General features: G+C 32.8%; 1 long non-coding RNA gene across 1 annotated transcript in view; it reads left to right on the plus strand.

The window, feature by feature from the left end:
• The first annotated feature begins 1,441 nt into the window (after positions 1 to 1,441).
• LOC149375514 (uncharacterized) overlaps positions 1,442 to 20,463 on the plus strand; it is a 105,429-nt gene continuing 86,407 nt past the window's right edge. The window contains exons 1-2 of the long non-coding RNA XR_016293724.1: positions 1,442 to 1,455; positions 1,686 to 1,846. This is a non-coding gene — a long non-coding RNA (uncharacterized LOC149375514). The remainder of the gene's footprint in view (positions 1,456 to 1,685; positions 1,847 to 20,463) is intronic.

Consider the following 20,463-nt stretch of genomic DNA (forward strand, 5'->3'; position numbering starts at 1 on the left):
TATTAGGTAAATTAAATTGTATGAAAATTATTAAAGAATTAATCATAAAAAAAGCATAATTGGCTCTGAATTAAAATAATTACTATCATTGTTCCTAAAATATAATAAATATAATTTTAAGCATTCCTTTAATGGCAAATGCGGTAAATGCGGTAAAAATTATGATATTAAATAGATCACTAACACTCCATCGTATTTTATCACTAGAAATATGGACACCAATATATTACACTTGACACGTTCAAACAAATCCGAAGCTATTGATGGCATAACGAATTACTTATAGTCGGTCAAAGTCCTAGTGGTTTAATTTGACTTGCTTCGTTGTAACTTGCTTAATTTAATAGTTCGATTTCCTAGATTTATAATAAACGTAACTTTCACTTTCATATTTGTTGTGTATAGATACTTACTTAGACTTCAGATTTTATACTTCTAATCTTATCTCTTCATTTCTTTGTTATTATACTGTAGCTATTCGTGCTTAAACAAATCGACATGCTAGTCAATAGATTTTGTACGTACTTTTGATAACGATTACCTCTATATATTTTCTTTCGATTTACCAAGAAGTGCATAGCTTCGTGAGTTCAAGGTGTTTTTTAAATAATTACCTATATAATTTAATTTACCTAATAACTAAGACGCACGTTGAGTCTTAGATTTATTGGTCCGAGACGCTTTAGTAATTAATAATAATTTCATCAATCGAGAAGAACATCAAGTCAATAATATACATAATGCGTTAAAAGCGGTTTGTATATCTACAAATATTACCAACTCAAGATCAAGTTAAAAAAACTTTTTTTTGAAAAGGCTCTTTCTTGCCATTAAGTTTGAAAAGGCTCTCGCTTGCTCAAAAATTTGAAAAAGCTCTTTCTTGCCAATAAGTTTGAAAAGGCTCTCTCTTGCCATTGCCTTGGAAAAGACTCTTTCTTGCGCTGACCCGACGAAATATATACACAAGTATAAGAATCAAGAAAATAGACATGTAAAGACATAGAAATATGAGTACAAAGGTTAAAATATACTATAAACAAAAAAATAACAGTTTGTTTCTACCCTCAGTTTAAGAAATTCTAGAGTCGAGTTTGTTTCTTGTTAAAATATGCCAGGCACTTCACAATTTCATTCACCATTAGTGTGTTTACCAATTAAACCTTAGTGTTCGTCAAATTGTGTCATAAATCTATACATTATGTATGATAAGATTTTCTACTAAAACTTAAATTTATCAAGAAATAAAAATAAAAAAAAAATTCAAAATATTCGTTATTTTAGTCAAAAAAAAATAGTATATGTATGACGAAAATTCTTTTCTCTGCAATGTCAGTTCAGTGAATATAGAGTTGTCATTGCAGACTTTTATTTATCGAGTCAATCGTAGAAGTAAACAAAGGACTTGATCATTGAAACGAGCATTTATTCGTGGAAAAAAAACTATTAAAGCATGTTGTAAGTATAATTTATAGTAAGAAGATTCGCAAATAACTGCTTATTTAGACGAATAAGTTATATGTTTACTCTTGTAGTTAATTAAATGATGAAGAGAATGAACTTTAAATTTTTTTTTATTTCTCATATATATCAGACTATCACTAATAATTTAAAAAAAATGAAATTGTTTAGCACTTTCTTACAGACTCTTTAGAGTTTTTAAATTTAAATTTTTCTTTATTCTTCAGTGAACATCACGTTATACATGTTCCGTACCGTGTGCATACTGTGCATCATCATCATGTTAAAAAAGTTCATGTGCCAGTACATCATGTTGAGAAGGTCCCAATCCTCGTACCAGTACATCACGTGGAAAAAATTAATGTGCCCTACCCAGTTGTGCAGAAAGGTAATTAAATTTAAACTTTTCTAATAAACTATTGTAGCATGTTGTTAACAAAATTTAATTTTTTACTGAAAAATCTCTGTCAAAATTATTAAACATGTTTTGGTTTAAGCTACTGATCGTAACTATGAAGTTTTATAAGCACTACCTCTCTTATTTTTAAAACATAAGCAGTGAAAAAAAACCTTGGATGGTTTTGTAGTAAGCGTGATTGTATCTTGGCCAAAAAAACTCGAAAATTTTCATCATCCCCTTGATCAATTTACTCTTAATAATGGTTTTTTTTTTTTTTTTTTTTTTTAATGTTATAATAAAATAAAAAAATTGGAAGGTAAGTAAAATAATTAAGAACTAACTAAACTAGAACGAAAGCAGATGATTTGCTACCTTCAGATGTTGTAAACCTCAAAAATAACGCGTGTGAACCATCGAAAAAATTTTCGTTCTCGTTTTAAACTTTAAATTAAAACATGCTTAAAATACCTTGCTTAGTACCAGTGGCAAAACGAAAAGTATTCGTTTCAGATACCAATGTGCGTTATGCGCCGGGCAAACCGCGAGTGTTATCAGTAGATGAAAAACCAAAAATTTTATTACCACTTAAATATAAGGACTATGAAGTAGATGATGAGTTTTTTTTTGAGAAAAAAAAAAGTTGTGAGTGACAATAGTGCCAATAGGTGATAGTAATACGAATAACATTAAAACCGAAGAAAATGTAAACGATGATGATTATGATAGTGTTGATAAAGATGAAAATTTAAAAATAGAAAACCATCGTGAACCCAGTATTTCAGTGAGTGGCTTACCAAAAATCTCTTTACCATTGAAATATAGATACTTTAGATTGGATCATGAACTTTCCTTTAAAAAAAAGATTGTAATCGATAGTAGTGTTAGTGGTAGTAATGGTGACAATGACATAAATAAAATAAAAAATAAAACAAATGAAAACAATTATCATAATCGTGACAGTGATAATAACGATGTGAAAAAAAGTGACTCTATTACTTCACTTGGCGGTTTGTCAGTTATCTCACTACCATTATAATATAGGTATTTAGGATTTAATCATGAGCTTCCTTTAAAAAAAAAATGTGGTTAACGATAGTGTTGATGATAGTGATGGTGGTGCTGATTGTGAGTCTCAAGTTTCAGTAGGTGATTTATCAGACTGGTACAGTGGACCAGTCAATATCACAATTGATATTAGTGACAACGAAGATTATCATAATAGTGGTAGTGACAGTGTATCAGTATTAAAACAAAAAATTGTCGCTGACTCTGACTGACAAAACATTTAATGGTTTTAGTTTTTCGAAAGACGAAGAAAGTACACAGTTATTTTCATTACAAACGATAATGAAACCAATGATGATTGGACTTGTAAAAAGAGAAAAAATCTCGCGCAAGGATAAATGTTCGTTGTGTCAGCTCAAATATTATAATCAAAATAGAAAGAAAGGACGAAAGTGGTGTTATTATAATGGTTTAAATGGGTGGTGTTGTGTCCGTGGAGAGAGAAAAGGATATCAGGCGCATAGAAAGAATAAACACTGTATAACTTAACAATACATATATTCTTTCATCACTGTATATAATAGGCAAGTATGCGGAGGTTAGAGACTGCTCGGTACGGCGGCCCGTTTCTATTTGTCTACGCGCGCTCGCACATCTCGACTTTACTCGCACGCAGCGCCACACATCACACATGCACACATACATACCTCTCCTGCACACACACAACAGGTGGTTATGCAGTCTCAGCATTCAAATATTCGAATAAGTAGATCGCAATAATACTAATCATCATCATCATTATTATTATATATGGTTATCAAATTAATTATTAAAATACTTTAATAAATTCTTTTAGTTATGTTTGAAACCTGTTCTAGTTATTTTTTTTGTGAAAATTATTCTAAATATATAAAAATACATATTGTGTATGTTTGATCGTAATTTTATAAATAAAGAAATATTTAAAAAGTATTTTGTCTAATAGATATTTACTTTTACTAATTACTCATGCATACTTTGTTATTATTTAAAATAAATAAAATTTAAGACCATTGGGATCCTCAGTTGGTATAAATACTTTATTAGGATAGAAATGCTCAATAAATATCTTTATTATTTTTGTAGTCAAAATGATTTACTTATATTTTCAAGATTAACCATACGATTGAAATTTTGTAAGCCAAAATTAAAAACAAAATATGTGTTATTCGTAAAATGGTCAAACTAAAAAAGCATTACAATTCAAATAGTAAACAATTTATTAGAATGAATAACATTCATCCATTATCCATAACATTTATCTGAAATTTCAATCTTGACTTATTTATCACCTCGTTTTACATTTTGTATCCATTTTTTAAGTACATAAGTATTACGTAAGGTGCACTGAGCCAGCATATAGTTGCATGCTTTATGATTAGCACAAAATATTGATCCATCATACAAAGTGTTTAGTGCTGGGCACCCAAAATCTTCGAGATTATGAATTAAGCTAAAAATCAATTTCATTAGTTTAATGATTTGTTTGCCAGTCTAAAACTTAAAAACTTACCATTCAGGCAAAATTCTAGCCAACCACTTATTTTTTTCTAATCCCTTAACATATACCTCATCACTCATGTTGATGACTGATTGTATTGTATGCTGCACTTTATCATAAGATATTTTTTCCAATCTCCAAAATATTGCATAAAAGTTAGTTTCCAACCATGATACTTGGTACATATTTGTCTTAGATAAAAATATCGATGATAAGGAGGTTTAAAAAGAAATACTAATGGTTTTGCGTCGGTCTTCATGTTCAATATGGCTTTCTCTTTGAAAATGAAGTTATTTTTGTTAATTTGGTAACCTTGAACATCGAATATAAATTTTCTTTTGTAACTAGTATCTGCAGTCGTTTTCAGATTACACATTAAATAATCTTTTTTTATTGGTGCAGGACCATCAATTTTATCTCTTTCTGCATTATAATGATCATAACAATGTAAGTGTTCTTTAATATCAAAGTTGTTTTTTAAGTTTTCACTTAGAGCTTCATATATAGTATCTATTTGAGCGCCCAACAATTTAAAAAGAACTTTCTTTGGCAACATATACAGATTCAAGGAGTTCACATGAGGTAACATGTCATAGATGGCAGCCATCACGTTACTGACTAAAATCATTTATTTGCGAGAATATATAAACAATTGCGACATAGAATACAGTGCTATAGGAACAGTGGAGAAGGGTACATTTAAAAACTATTACTATACACGCTCCCACTATTAATATTGTTGATGTTATGACTAACACTTTTCATGTCTTGTGGAGCTGGCAAGCTCAGCTTAGAGGGCACAAAGGAGAAGAGCCTTCAGCGAATGAGAATTTACCATATCTAGTATAGGATAGTAGACATAAGCAGTAAATGGCATATATATTTTGCATTTATGTAGATGTACTATGATATCTCCCATTGACTGGACTCTCTCTTTTACGCCCTCTGCTGAGTTTGCCAACTCATTAGTCTGATCTGCGTAAATATAAAACCCGCATCGTAGCATGAACCGTTCAGTTTCTTGAAAATTATCAAAGAGAATTAGACTTGTCTACTAAAAAAGTGAATCATGTTTACTGCTCAGTATTTTGAAGATGAGACAATAAGCATACATAAATCACATAAAGAAATTATAAAAAGTGAGAGTGGTATATACACAAATAAAAGGTTAAGTTATTGCTACACAGTTCTTCAAAATGCTGATATTTTTTGCAAGCGTCAAGATTTAACAATATCAGATAAACAGAAATTTCAAGCTGCTGTGGTTCTGATTAAAACTCTGATGCAACGACTTTACGATCGATTAAAAATAATACAAGCAGTCAAATTATTTGAGAATGAACCTGATTTTTTTGAACACTCTCAGCTAGTAAAAAGTTATTACCATGAAGCAACACAAGGAGTGGGAATCTCAACAGCGACGCCAGATACTGTAGCCACAACATCCTGTAAAGATGCATCAGTGGGTTGGGAGGTTATTAATAGTGCTTTCAAAAATCAAATAAATACTGCTTTAATCGTGAATTGCAAACATTTAGATCCCCTCACATTTATGGAAGACGCTCGACAGCAATTTATTAAGCGAATAAAACAAACTCTGGACGAACATCAAGCGTTAAAAGTGAATACAGTGCTCGCTGCTGAGTATGTGAAAGTGAAAGATGAAAATGAAATTGTTGGTATTAAATGTTTTAATACAAAGTCACAAGCTGTTTTTCAAACAACTGATTTGTATGAATGGTTTATAATGTATGTACAATAACCAACTGAAAAAGATATGGAAGATTTTCAAGACAAAGAATCTGGTTGGTCATTACGTTCTACACTAAATTTAGTCGTAAACATTAATAAACTTAATCTTATGAGAGGAAGTTCTTATATTGAATTACCAAATTATATTTAAAAAAAAAACAGGCTTGCATAAATGTGATGAATAATGATAATCAATGATTTAAATGGGCTATTCTATCAGCGTTGCATCCAGTGCAGAATCATGCATATCGTATCTCCAACTACACTCAGTATGAAAATGAGTTGAATTTTAGTGATATTGAATTTCCAGTACATCCAAAGGCAATTAAAAAATTTAAAAGACAGAATAATGTTTCAATAAATTCATATTTTTTGATTAAAAAAGAAATAGATGATCAAAATGGACAAAAATCTTTCTCGCTTTGTACACAGAACATTCTCTAAAAAATGTGCATCATTTATATGTGATCGTTGTCTTCATCATTTTTGGACAGCGCAAAAATTACTAGCACATGAAACTGATTGTAAGAGTATAAATAAATGTAAAAATACACTTCTTAAAAACAATAATTATGTAAACATACTTCAATTTAAGAACTTTACTTATAAAAATCGTGTACCATATGTAGTATACGCAGACATTGAATGTTTGTTACAACCTGTTAAGCGTGATCATGTTTTTCAAGAGCACAAGGCATTTAGCATTGGATTTTTTATTAAGTGTAGTTATGATAATCGTAAATCACAGTACAAGAGTTACAGACAGAATTGTGAAGAAGATGAGGCACCTGCTATATGGTTTGTAAAGAGTTTACATGCTTTAGCATTTCAATTTCAGTACTTATACAATAATCCATGCAAAATGATAAATTTGACAACTCAAGAACACGATGAATTTGGTAATGCCCTGCTGTGTCATATTTGTAATGAGTCTTTCAGATCAAAAGCAGAGAAGGTTCGAGATCATTGTCACTTTACTAGAAAATAAATATCAAACAATGAAATATTACTTTATGGTACTATTTGTATTATGTAGACAATTTATTATGTATAAAAATATTTCAGGTATCGAGGTACTGCACACAAGTGCAACCTTAATTACAAAGGCTCAAGAATAATACCTATAATCTTTCATAACTTAAGTGGTTATGATCCACATTTGTTTATAAAAGAACTTTTAATGAGCTTTCCAGGCCAGGTGCAACTTCTCCCACGAACAAAAGAAAAATACATATCTTTCACTAAGTCTGTTGAAGGGACCAACATGAATCTTCATTTTATCGACTCCTATAAATTCATGGGTTCTTCCTTAGATAAATTATCATCATATCTGGATAATTTTGAAATGTTAGAAAGAATATTCATGAACGATGATAAATATAGTATTGAGCGAATCGGATTATTAAAGATAAAAGGTGTATTTCCGTATGACTATGTTTCTTCATTTAAAAAGCTCCAACAAACAGTCTTCTCTCAAAAAATGATTTTTATAGCAGTTTATACGAAGCTCATACTTCTGATCAAGAATATGAACATGACATAAATGTATGGAACACATTTAATATCAAGACCATCGGACAATATTCCGATTTATATTTGAAGACAGATGTTTTGCTACTTGCAGAAGTGTTTGAAAATTTTCGAAACAATCGTCTTGAAGCAAATGAATTGGACCCAGCTCATTATCATACTTCACCTGGGTTAATCTGGAATGCAATGTTAAAATATACAAAGGTAGTGATTGTGCTGTTAAATGCAAAAATTTGCTATCGATAAATCTTATAAATTAAGACATTTTTCAGATTTAATTGGAATTATTGATAGATATTAATATGCTTATGTTTATTAAACGAGGTATACGAGGAGGCATTAGTCAATGTAGACATCGTTATGCCAAAGCTAATAACCAGTATATTAATGAAGGTTATCAACCTAACGAAGATGAGAAATATCTTATGTATTATGACATCAATAATTTATATGGGTGGGCTATGACTCAACCATTACCTTATAGTAGTTTTAGATAGACACAAAATATTAATCCGGTGGATGTCGTGAACGTGAAAGATGATGCTGAAATTGGTTACATTTTTAAAGTAGATATTGAGTATTCAGAAGCGCTACACAATGCACATAAGGACTTACCATTTTGCGCTGAACATAAAACATCTGTGGGATCCAAACAAAAAAAATTAATGACTACTTTATACGACAAAATCGCTACGTCATACATTATTGAGCACTTAAACAAGCATTAAAGCATGGTCTCTACTTGAAAAAAATTTATCGAGTATTGTAATTTAAACAAAGTACATGGTTAAAGGAGTATATAGACTTGAATAGTTCAAAACGTCAAAATGCAAAAAATGAATTCAAGAAGATGTTGTTCAAACTGTTTAACAAAGCAGTTTATGGAAAGACCATGGAAAATGAGCGAAAACATGTTGATGTAAAACTCGTTAATAAGTGGGAAGGACAATATGGTGCAGAAGCACTTATTGCTAGACCGAACTTTCATAGTTGTGATATCTTTAACAACCAGCTTGTTGCAAAACAGTTGTTACGTGCTGAAATCTGCATTAAAAACCTATATACGTTGGATTATGTGTCTTAGACTTATCAAAAATACGTGTTTATAGATTTCACTATGACTTTATGAAAAATTATGTAGGGGATCAATCTAAACTACTCTATACTGATACTGATAGTCTTTTATATGAAGTAACTAACACCAATATGTATAAAGTCATGAGTGATAATCTTGAAGAATCCATTTAACATTAAACGAGGCAATAATAAAATTGTTGGCCTCATAAGCATAAATTTGTGTATTTTATTTATTTACTTTTGATACAATTAACACTAATAATTTTAATTCTCTGCAAATTTCCTTATATTAACATCAAGTTTTGGAAAAACACATGATAGATCTTTTTTATCAATCCAACTATTATGAATATTGTCAAAACCCAACCATTTAACAAGAACGCAATTTTTTTGATGACTTGTAATTTTTTTGACAAGATAAGTAACTGGGTATTTGGTTTTCTGAAGTTCCTGTTCATAGAAACCTCCAGATATTGGTTGCTCTTGATAATCTTTTAAATGGTAAGTTGGTGGGCTAGTAGGAACTACTCGTGCTATTGTGAAAATTTCAGTAGACCAATTTGGTGTACATCCTTTTTCAAACATTTGCTCGATATTGCTCACTCGTAATTTATCATCCAACTTAAATTTAAGTTTTTTCCTTTGTAATGTTTTTTTAGATATAAAAATTTATACAACATTATTTGAATTCGCAGCTGATACATCCTTAGGCTTCATAGCTATCGTTCGGTGCTTCCTATCATTGTAGTCTGCCAACAACTTAGGGAAAATAGCAATCCACTTATAGCTACCTTGTCCTTTCTTAGCTACTTTGTACTTTCGCATGAGACTTTAGAAATTTGCATTGTAAAACTCTTTACCACGATCTGTTTGTAAATTAGTTGGAACTCTCCCCTCTGTTAATATCAACTTCATAGCTGCAGTCACATCTTGACCATATTTATTTTTTACATGCACCGCCCATGCAAACTTTGAAAATACACAAATGACTGTTAGCATATATTTATAACCCTTATTTTCTCGAGCATAAGGTATCATCTCTACAAGATCAGCTTGCCATGTTTCATCCAAGCCACGGACACCAAACTCTCAACGGAGATAGTTGCATCTGGCAGGTTTATAAAGTTCTTTCACTACTTCTTCCATCCTTCCTAAATGTCTTCTCGAGCTGTATTAGATGTTTGCGCTACAATATTCTTAACTGTGTGTATTTCACGCTGCAAATTTAGTACTGTTTTTGAGAATACATCACTCAAATTACTCAACAGTAGACTTATTTTCTCTTGTTCATCTAAAATGAAACTTTTTTCCTTCTGTAAAGTAGTGAGATTTAAAGCATCGTAAGGTTGAACAGCTGATGCAACAATGCACAATCTTTAATTTTCCAAATTAAATTGACCATCTGTGGTGAGCTTATACCCCAATCCTCGAGGACATCGACTACTCCTTTTCGACTTAGCTAATCCACGTCCGAATACGTCGATGTTCATTTTGATACTGAAGTCAAGTTGATTACCAAGCTCAATATATAATATTAGCTTTATGAAGCTCCTCAACGATTAAATTTATTTCATTTATATGACTAAGATTACCAGCTGACTTTTCTGTCACTAGTAATCTAAGTCAATTGACCAGTTCGTTAGGGTCGTCCCAATAAACGTAGTCCATTTGCGTGTTGAGCTTAGCAATTTTGAACGAAGGTATGGATCCACCTTTCTTCCTAACTTGTGTGAGGTTAAATAAAGGGGCAATAACATTATTAAATTTGTTACTGTTGTATGGGCAAATCGTCTCATTTTTGTCAAATTTTCTTTTATGCGCACTCGAAGTTTCCAAGATTTGTTTGTATTGAGTTAAATTATCTGGTGCCCTGTGCTTTTTATCATGATGTTTTTTTATGAGTAACTCCATTAATCCATCAGTCATTGGGTATCTTACATCTTTTATGTGAATTTGACTTTTATTGAAATATATGGGTGAATCACCAAGTATACATCGTCTGTCTCTTTCTTTTCTTATCCCATAAATTCGATCAAATTCCGGCTGATTTCTATCAAGAATTTGTAAGTATGGGTTCGTGGATAAATTCTTATCGATATCATGCGCTGAATCAAAATCACTTTTTTCAACAACGGTGTCATAGTTTTTGATAGTATCATCCAACGAAGAAGTATCATCTTTATCATTACTGTTACTATTTGCTGACTGGAACGTTGATGTTTCAATATTTTTAATTTTTGGCTTAAAAGGCTTGAAAGGCTCTTCAGGTGGAGATTCAAAGCTTAGTAAAAGGTTTTTTTCCTTCTTTTTGTCATAGATGATTTTATTAAGCGGATCAGTAATAGGCTTGAAAGTCTCCCCTATCTGTTTTTCAAAGTTTTCTCTGCCTGACTTTAATAATCGATGCTTACGTCTAACAGCTTCTTTTGCTTTTTTAACTTGACGAAGAATGTGTTTTTCCTTATGAAAATCATCCATGTTGTCCGCTTGATGGTTAACAATAGACTAATATTTATAGCAAAACTGTCAAAACTTCTTCTGTATCTACCATCATCCACATCTTTTTCCTTGTCTATTATAATAAACCCATGTTTTCCAACTTCCCAACAGCTTACACATAATTTTTTGAATTCATTATAAATCATGTCGGTATTAACATGATCATTATATATGTGCTTTAAATTCATATCATCTTGTCGAAATATCACTAAGAGATTTAAATTATCTGTGAACAAATGCTTTGGAACTTGAGCATATGATTGACAAAGATAGAAGCAATCAATACTTTTGAGACGTTCCATGCAGAAAAAGGCTTTGGCTGATTCAGCGATTTTGAGTATGGATAAACATTCTCAAGTCTCAATCCGTTGGGATGAGTAATTAAAGCAAATAAACTGTTTGTTTCACCACAGTTTGATGGGCCACAAAGAACAGCTCTTGCAGTACCGGGTATCAGAAGACCATGGCATTTTATTTTCTTAACTTGCTTAACGATTTTGTCGAAATTTACTACAGGAAGTTTTATATTCTATTCCACGAAGCTCATGTTTGTTGTATGCTGACTCAACTAAAACTGAAATAAAATACTATGAATAATATGCCTTTATACTTTCAAGCTCATGCGTCATCGTATTTTCAAATCTTGCTGATCAGTTAGTTAAAATTAATAGAAGAAAGTTTGATATTATTTTCTCCAGGGCTCACGTTGACTGAATACTGACTCAGTTGAAATATGAAACTATAAATAGTGCTCTACTTATATTTTCAACCTCATTCGTGATAAGGCACTTGAAAAGTGATGATCATTCAGAATCGCAAAGGCTGTAGAGTTATAAACACACTTATCAACAAACTGCCTGTAAAACTGCACATACCAGGATATCAGTATTGCGGACCAGGAACTAAATTAGCCAAGAGATTAGCTCGTAGGGATCTGGGTATGAACCCGTTGGATAAAGCTTGTAAACAACACGATATAGCATATTCTCAGAATCGAAAAAAAATTGCGACAAGAAGCACTGCTGACAAGATTCTCGCTGAACAGGCGTGGCAAAGATTTAAAGCCAAAGACGCTAGTTAAGGGGAAAAAGCTGCTGCTTTTACCATCACCAACGCCATAAAATTAAAATCCAAACTTGGCATGCGATCGTTTCGTAATAAGAGTTCTAGTAAAGTGAGTAAGAATTCAATGTAGAAAAAGAAAAACATCACTTTGAAAAGCTTAATTCAAAGTGCCTCGAAGTCTATGGTTCCAAGTAGTTGTGCTCGGAAAGTTATTAGTTCGGCGTTAAAGGGAGCGTGGGAGGCTGTGAAAAAAGTTGGTTGCAAAAAAAGTATTGCAATGCCTCGAGTATTGCCTATACCACAAAAAAACTAGTGGCTTTTTAACACATCTGACTCGCGTTTGCTGGCTTAAGTGCTATAGGTCCTATTACTTACTAAATTGGAGTTATTAAGGCTATGAATGATGCTTAAGTCGCTCGAAAACAGCTAGATAAAAGTGAAAGGCATAATCAAAAAATGGAAGCTCTCTTACTTGAAAAGGGGCTCTTTTTAAAACCATATAAGAATGGCTTAGGACAACATTTAAAATCTGGAAAAGGCTTGAAAGATAAAAAAAATAAAAAATTTCCTATGTAAAACTGCCTTACCGAGATCTCACAAAGTATGATCTTATCAAGTATGCAAAAATTTTGAAAATCCCACATTTTGGTGGAGTTTTTATGAGAAATACTTTGGCAGCCGATGGCCCACGTTTTAATAAATTAGCAATAGTCAATCTCGATGATAAAGATGGTCCTGGTACTCACTGGGTTGCCTATAGAAAACGAGGCAATAACGTGACGTATTTCGACAGTTTTGGTGAGGTACCAAGATTTTGGTACATACAATTGCGGCCATCTTTGCTTAAGCTTTCTTTGTAAAGAGCTCTATCGTCAGCCTATATGAAAGTATCTAAATACTCAAGTACCATTAGTCATTGAAAAACCGCCATGGGAGAATCATTGACATTAAGTTTGTAAGGGATATCATCCATCCTCGAAGCGCAATGTTTTTCACCTATCGAGTTGCCATCAGCACATAACTACGTTCTTGGTGTAGTAGAACTTCTAACTTTCAATTCAATACCAAATATTAATGAAGGTAATAATAAATTTTACGTAGGCGATCAAGTGGTTGTTTTTCCAACTGGCAGCTACGAAATTCAAGATATTGAGTCATTTCTAATCGATGTATTACAACCAGACAATATAGCTATTAGCATCAAACCAAACAATAATACTTTTTGCAGCGTAATAAAGTGTAGTCATACTACTGATTTCAGACCAAAAGATTTTATAGGCCGTCTTTCAGGCTTCACTAAAAGAGTTCTTAGAGATACCACTACTCATAACTTGGATTTACCTTTTGCTATTCTCAAGGTCAATACGTTGAGAGTTGAGTGCAATATTACTACCAGAGCCTATATAAACGGAGAAAAAGTTCATACCATAGACGAATTTTTTCCAGCCGTACCACCAAGATACAAGATTGTCGAAATTTCATCGCAAATAGTTTATTTACCCGTTGCTGTGAAAATAATAGATCATCTTTAAGTGCGCATTATTGATCAGGATGGTAACTTGATTAACTTTCGTGGTAAAGTTATAAATATATGACTACACTTGAAACAACTTAACTAAAAATGGGCATAGTGTAAAACAACAACAACAAAAGTAAAGTTGGACGAGGTTATAAAAATAAATTAACGAGGGTAAGAACAATTCGTCATTCACGAACCACCAAAATTAGACGAAGCTATAAAACTCAACCAAAATGGATGAGACGGGTCAGTTATCGACAAATGCCCAAAGCGTTAACACATCAAAACGTGCAGTTCTTAAAAAACTTAGGCCTGAAAGTAAGAGCTCCTAGTGGCAAATAACTTGAGGACTATCGCAAAGTTGTGGTTAATGCAAAACATGAAGTAATTCTTACAAGATCAAGAGATGATGTTAGCGCCATTACACACGTAGCTAACAATCAAAATTTCGAAAAGTACAAGCTCTTATTGACTCAGATTGAGTGGCTTGTGCCTTACATAACTGCATCAGATAGACGAAAAATTTGTTTGCTTGATATTATTGCGAAAGACAAGCCTATTTCTATGAGTTTCCGCAATTGGAAGTTGTATGAGTACCCTCCATTACCAAAAACTTCTAGACATGTTTGGACTGTCAAAACGTCCAATCATTTAGAAAAGCCTTGTTTTGTCATTTTGGGTTTTAAAAAAAAACGAAAAAATGAGCCTGCTTCTAATGCCAATCTCTTTGATCATTGCAGTATCAGCAATGTGAAACTTTTCTTAAACTAACACTATTATCCTTATGGAAATCTGAATCTTGATATAAATAAAAATCAGTTATCAATATTATACGATATAAAGAAGAATTTTCAAGCAGCCTATTACGGGAAAGAACCAGAAGCTATGTTAAATAAAACAGATTTCATCACACGCATGCCTCTCATTGTAATTGACGGTTCCAAGCAAAATGAAGCTTTGAAAAGCGCACCAGTGGACGTACGCTTGGAGTTTGAAGCTCGAGAGAATTTCCCGGAACATTTATCTGCTTACTTTATTATTTTACATGATCGTATCGTAGAGTACAATCCTATCAGTGGTGACGTAAGAAAACTTGTTTAATCACATCGATGAAATTGAAAAATATTCGCAGTCTTTAACATGATGAAGTACGTGGTAGATATGCAGGGCCTTAAGAAATCTGGCAATGATTAGGTGCTTAAAGAGTTGGCGATTCTTTCACTCCATGGGGATGATGAGCCAAGTATTTCTCTTCAAGCCACCATTTCCTTGGCGCAGACTAAATGATAAATACAAACGTGAGAATTTGTGGCTTGAGCCGACCTATCATGGATTAGATGGGAAATCAAGTGATATTGACTACATGGAAATTGGTAATGTGCTTCGTGAAAATCTCAAAGATGCAAAAAAGATTTTTGTACTTGGAGAACTGAAGAAAAAGTGGCTTGAAAGGTTTAGTTTGCAAGTTATTAATATGACTAATTACCCACTATTTGAGCTTCCAACATTGGCTACTACATGCTCTTACCATAATGGTGCATATAGATCCATGTGTGCTGTCCACAATGTAAATCGAATGAAAAAATTCTACTTCTACATGGAGTGAAAAGATGTCACTGACTCTGACAAAGAGGTGAAATAATATAACCTAAATAGAAATTTGCTTTCTTGTAAATAAATAAAAATTACATAAAGCCGCATTTGAAGTGTATCTATTGAGCAGTCAATATCAAAATGGGTCTGTACTTTAATAAATTGAATAAGTTGGAGGAAAGTAGCAAGAGTTGTCATACCAAAGACGATGAAGATAGCTGGAAATCTATTTTAGAGTAGCACGTTGAGGCATCTCAGCCAAAAGTCAAAAAGAATTATTATTCTGAAAATATTCTCTCATGTCTCAAAAAAAAAGCATACAAAATAATCAAAAATACGTAATATTATTTTGTAAAACAATTGGCCGTCACAAAAACCATAAATTTTTTTTTTATATTTATTTAAATTTTAAATAAATACGCAGAAAATTTATTTTGTGAATAGATGGTAAACAGTTATCAATTATATCAACAGCAACTTGTTACAAATAGTAAAACAATCAGAGATCACAGTATCGAGTCGAGCATATTTACTCTTTCATCTCTTTCGAGTAACGTATGCGTGCTATGGACAACTTCCGTCAACGATAGTGTGTATTAACTAGTAAGTGAGTGAATCACGTCCACACCAGTGAGATCAAAAGTATCAAATTACATTACACTTGATATGTGCGTTTGTGACTCGAAATTTTCTCCAGCAGAGTCATACGTAAATAGAGCCATATTACGCAGCTCATCCATATATGCATTGTGGAGGAATACGTATCAAGTCGAGCACGGTTCGGCGCTAGTAGGTATGCCTGACTGGCTCCGTAGGGGGATACGAGTAGATCAGGCGCTAGTAAGTATGCCTGACTGGTTCCGTAGGGATTTACGAATAGATCAGGCGCTAGTACGTATGCCTGACTGGCTCCGTAGGGGGTTACGAGGCCAGAGTGGCTCCGTATCCGTAGGGGGATACGAGACTACAGTGGCTCCGTATCCTAGGGGGATAGGGCCACCTGGCCTCGTATCCCCCTAGCTATACTACTGACGTGAACTAATAGAATATTTGGTTTCAACCAACACCAAAGGAAAAAGTTCATCGCAAACTATCTCCTCTTTCAGTGTGTTATGCAAAGCGATTTTTACCAATCTTACTAATCTTTCCCATACTCCATTCATGTGCAGTGCATCAGATGGACTAAAAATTCATCGCACTCCATTTTGTAATGTATATTCATGTAGTTTTTGCTTATTTAATTTTGCCGATTCTTCTCTCAATTTGGTACATGCACCCTTTAAATTGTTACCATTATCACTGTACGTTACTTTGAGAGAGCCATGTCTACTAGATAATCGCTGTAAAGTCATTATCGTCGAACTAGCCGATAAACTTTACATAAGTTCAAGGTGATTCGCCCAAGTATTTAAGCTGCATGTAAATAACACACCCCAACGCTTCAGCCTGTTGCGCTTTTACAAAAATCGGCCCAAAATAATCTGCACCACAATGTGTAAATGGTCTTTGCTTAAAAACTAGTCATCCTTTAGGAAGCGGAGCGATTATTGGATTTTGAAGTTTAGCGCGTCTCATTCTACAAGTAACACAGTTTTTAATTAAAATTTTTAAGGCGCTTCTTAACCCTATAGTATAAAATTTCTACCAAATTTCGTTTAATACTGTCTCGTTACTTGCATGATAATATCGCCGATGAAACTCCATAATCAAAAACCTTACTACCGTGTGCCTTTCATTAAGAATAATTGGATTATGACTGAAAATAGCTTCCTCCAAACTTGATATTTGCCCTTACGCCCTTAACAAATTTGACTCGTCTACCCGAGGCATTATATTAGCTATTTTACTATTTTTGATGATTTCCTTTTTCTTTCGACACATCTTAATTTCAGACTTAAAACTTTCTTTTTGAATCATTCGTAATATACAGCTTCCACCAGTATTAAATCACTTGTCTCAATTTCGTATATTTGCTTCTCTTTTAACTTTAAATTTTATTCTTTTATTTCAGACCTCAATCTCGTTTATTTTAAGTTATTTTTAGTCTTTAAATACCAACGAATAAAAAAGTTTTTTATCTGTACAGCTGAAAGTAAACATCTTCTCTACTCAAAAAATCTAATTAACTTTGGTGATTCCTCTTTCTTTACAACTGTGCTTGATGTCAATACTTTGTGTACCTCAATTTCATCTAATCCACTCTTTTCCTTCATAAATGAAACTTTCTGCTGTGGCCAATATATTTCCGCCGATTTTAAAAATACAGGGTCGTTATACCATTTACGTTTAATATTTTCTATATTGCAACTGCTATGCGTCACGCAATCTTCTAGATTCAAATTCGTTGGAACCCATCGCCATTCCCTAATTGAAGTTAGTTCCTCTATCTCTCCTAAGCGATCCGCAACAACTGTTTGATATAATCGCGATTCTCGTTTTACCCAATGCAAAACAGTCTGAGAATCTGTCCAGATAAATCTCTTTTTACATTTAAAATCTAATTTCTTTTCTACTGTGCTTAATAATCGCGCGATAGTAAAAGCTGCCTGTAATTTAAGTCGAAAAATTGACATAGGCTTTACTTGAACTACTCTTGATTTTTCCATAATTAAAACTGTATGATACGACTCATCATCAACCTTGAAACTAATATAAAGACATGCTGCGTAAGCCTGTTAACTTGCATCGCAAAAGGCATGTAATTGTTGATTTTTTAAAATTTTACCTTTTAGTGTGAGGCAACGAGGAACACAAAAATTATCTGATTCTTGCAAGCTTTGCAACCATATAAACCAGTCCTTGTACTCCTCGTCCCAGATTCTATCATCCCAATTAATCGCACTACGCCGAACGTTTAGCATAATTATGTTAGATTTTAAAATAAAAGGACAAACCAATCCAAGCAGATCACAAGCGGCCATTATAATTTATAAAAATTCGCGTCTTATTGGCTTTCCTTTCTTCGACAACAAATCAACTGCAACACGATGTAATTCAACATTAAAACCAAATACATTTTCTTTATTATCCCATACAAGTCCCAAAACGTGTTACCCCCTTCGATCACATAGCTGTTTTTTATTATTTTTTACCTGTGAAGCTACAGTGGTTCCCTCTAATGCTCCCACACGATTACTTGTCCAGCTGTGAATTACGAAATTTGCACGCAAATTAATCGTTTTCATATATTTTATTAAATTTTTCGCCTGCTCTGTCGTTTGCGTACTCGATAAAAAATCATTTACATATGAATTTATTACACTGACAGTGGCTTTAGGCATTATTTCTGAAAAAAAGCTGCGTTGCTATCTTTCACATACAGAGCTGTACATTGAGATGAATTAGCCCCAAAAATCAAACTTGACATTTCATATACAGCAGGATATGATTTACTGTTGCCCCCCCCCCCCGCCAAAAAAATCGTAAAGCGCCACGATCTTTTTGTTTAATTTGCACGCAAAGATAAATGTATTTAATATCAGCTGTAAATGTAACCTCGGATTACCTAAAGCATATAAAAACTCCATATAATTTTTAAAGTAAATCTGTTACCGTAATAAGCTGATCGTTCAAGCTGATTCCCAATGATTTCGCAGCCACATCAAAAACAAGTCTCACCCGTCCCGGCTCGTTTAACTTTGTTACCCCAAAATGTGGCCAATACCAAATTCGCGATCACGGTAAACCTTCATCGACCTTTTGAGCATTCCTGTTATCGAAAAATCTTTGCATTTCTTTGCAGTATAAATCGGCAAAATTTTTATTTTTATCCATTTTCTTTTCAATTGAGTACAAACGCTTTAAATCCGTCGATCTACTATCAACACTTGGAGGTAAATCATTTTTCCACAATAAGCCAATTTCCCAAATTTGTCCTAAACATCCACTTGTTCTTCTTAATATTTCATACATCCCTTTAGTGGTAGTATTTATTTTTTTAATCTCAGGGACACCCATATTCTCAGTTTTGAAATATTGCTTAATGAATTCATTATATTTCTGCATTTTACATTTACAAGATTCAAAACACGCACAAACCCTTGAAAAATTTTCTTCATTAATTATCTTTTCTTTGTTTATTACAACCGTAGCACAGCCGTGAACAACCCACCCTAAAGGTGTCACAGAAATTGCAAAGTTACGCTCAGAAATTGCACGAAATTTTTTGTTAATTAATAACTGCCAATAATCCTGTCCAATTAAAATTCTTGCTCGCACTTTTTCGTATGGCTAAATAAAAATACTTTGCGTTTTTGCTATGTATTGAATAATTTCTTTTGGAATTGACTGACAAGGAAGTGATAATTTGAATGCTGGTATTGCATTTTTATTTCGTAATTATTTCTATTAGCGTTAGTATAAAAATTCACTTTTTCGCAATGCATGTCAGAAGATGCTGCATTTACTACCCTCTGTATATATAACAATTTTGTTTCCTTGTAAATTTCATTCATTTGCAAGCTCTTTTTCAATTAAAGTAAGTGTAGATCCGTCATCTGATAACGCAAAAGTTTTTATATAACCGCTTGGGCCTAATACTTCTACTAGCACTATTTGTAATAATGTATGCATTTCTCTTAGTCAAATAAGTTTATCATTCTTTCCCGTTTCAAATGTTGATGATGCTGACACTGTATATTTTGAGCTTTCAGGTATTGTAAGTGAATTTTACGTTTTACCTTTAAAATTTTCTATTAAAATTTCCTTTTTTGGAAAAATTATGTAACAAATTATGGTGTGACTTCTGACATTTTAAGTAGTAAATCGCCTTAATGTCTGATTGGCCATGTCCCGTATTTAAACATTTATATCAGCGCAATTTTCTTGCCAAATACCAGCGTCTCAATACCGTTTCACGCGTGAAAGACACACAGTCGGCCAGCTTATCATGACCATGAAGACACTCAACACAATCATTTTTTACTACTGTACCACAAAAATCTGATCCTACTCTGTCATTACATATATTTATCAAAGCTTTTTGTGATATTACAGACTTAAACTGCTTTTTTCCTGCCTCCACCT

This window comes from Copidosoma floridanum, unplaced genomic scaffold, assembly GCF_036245765.1.
Source record: "Copidosoma floridanum isolate Cflo_tuat_1 unplaced genomic scaffold, Cflo_Japanese_pri ptg000006l, whole genome shotgun sequence".
Taxonomy (NCBI): domain Eukaryota; kingdom Metazoa; phylum Arthropoda; class Insecta; order Hymenoptera; family Encyrtidae; genus Copidosoma; species Copidosoma floridanum.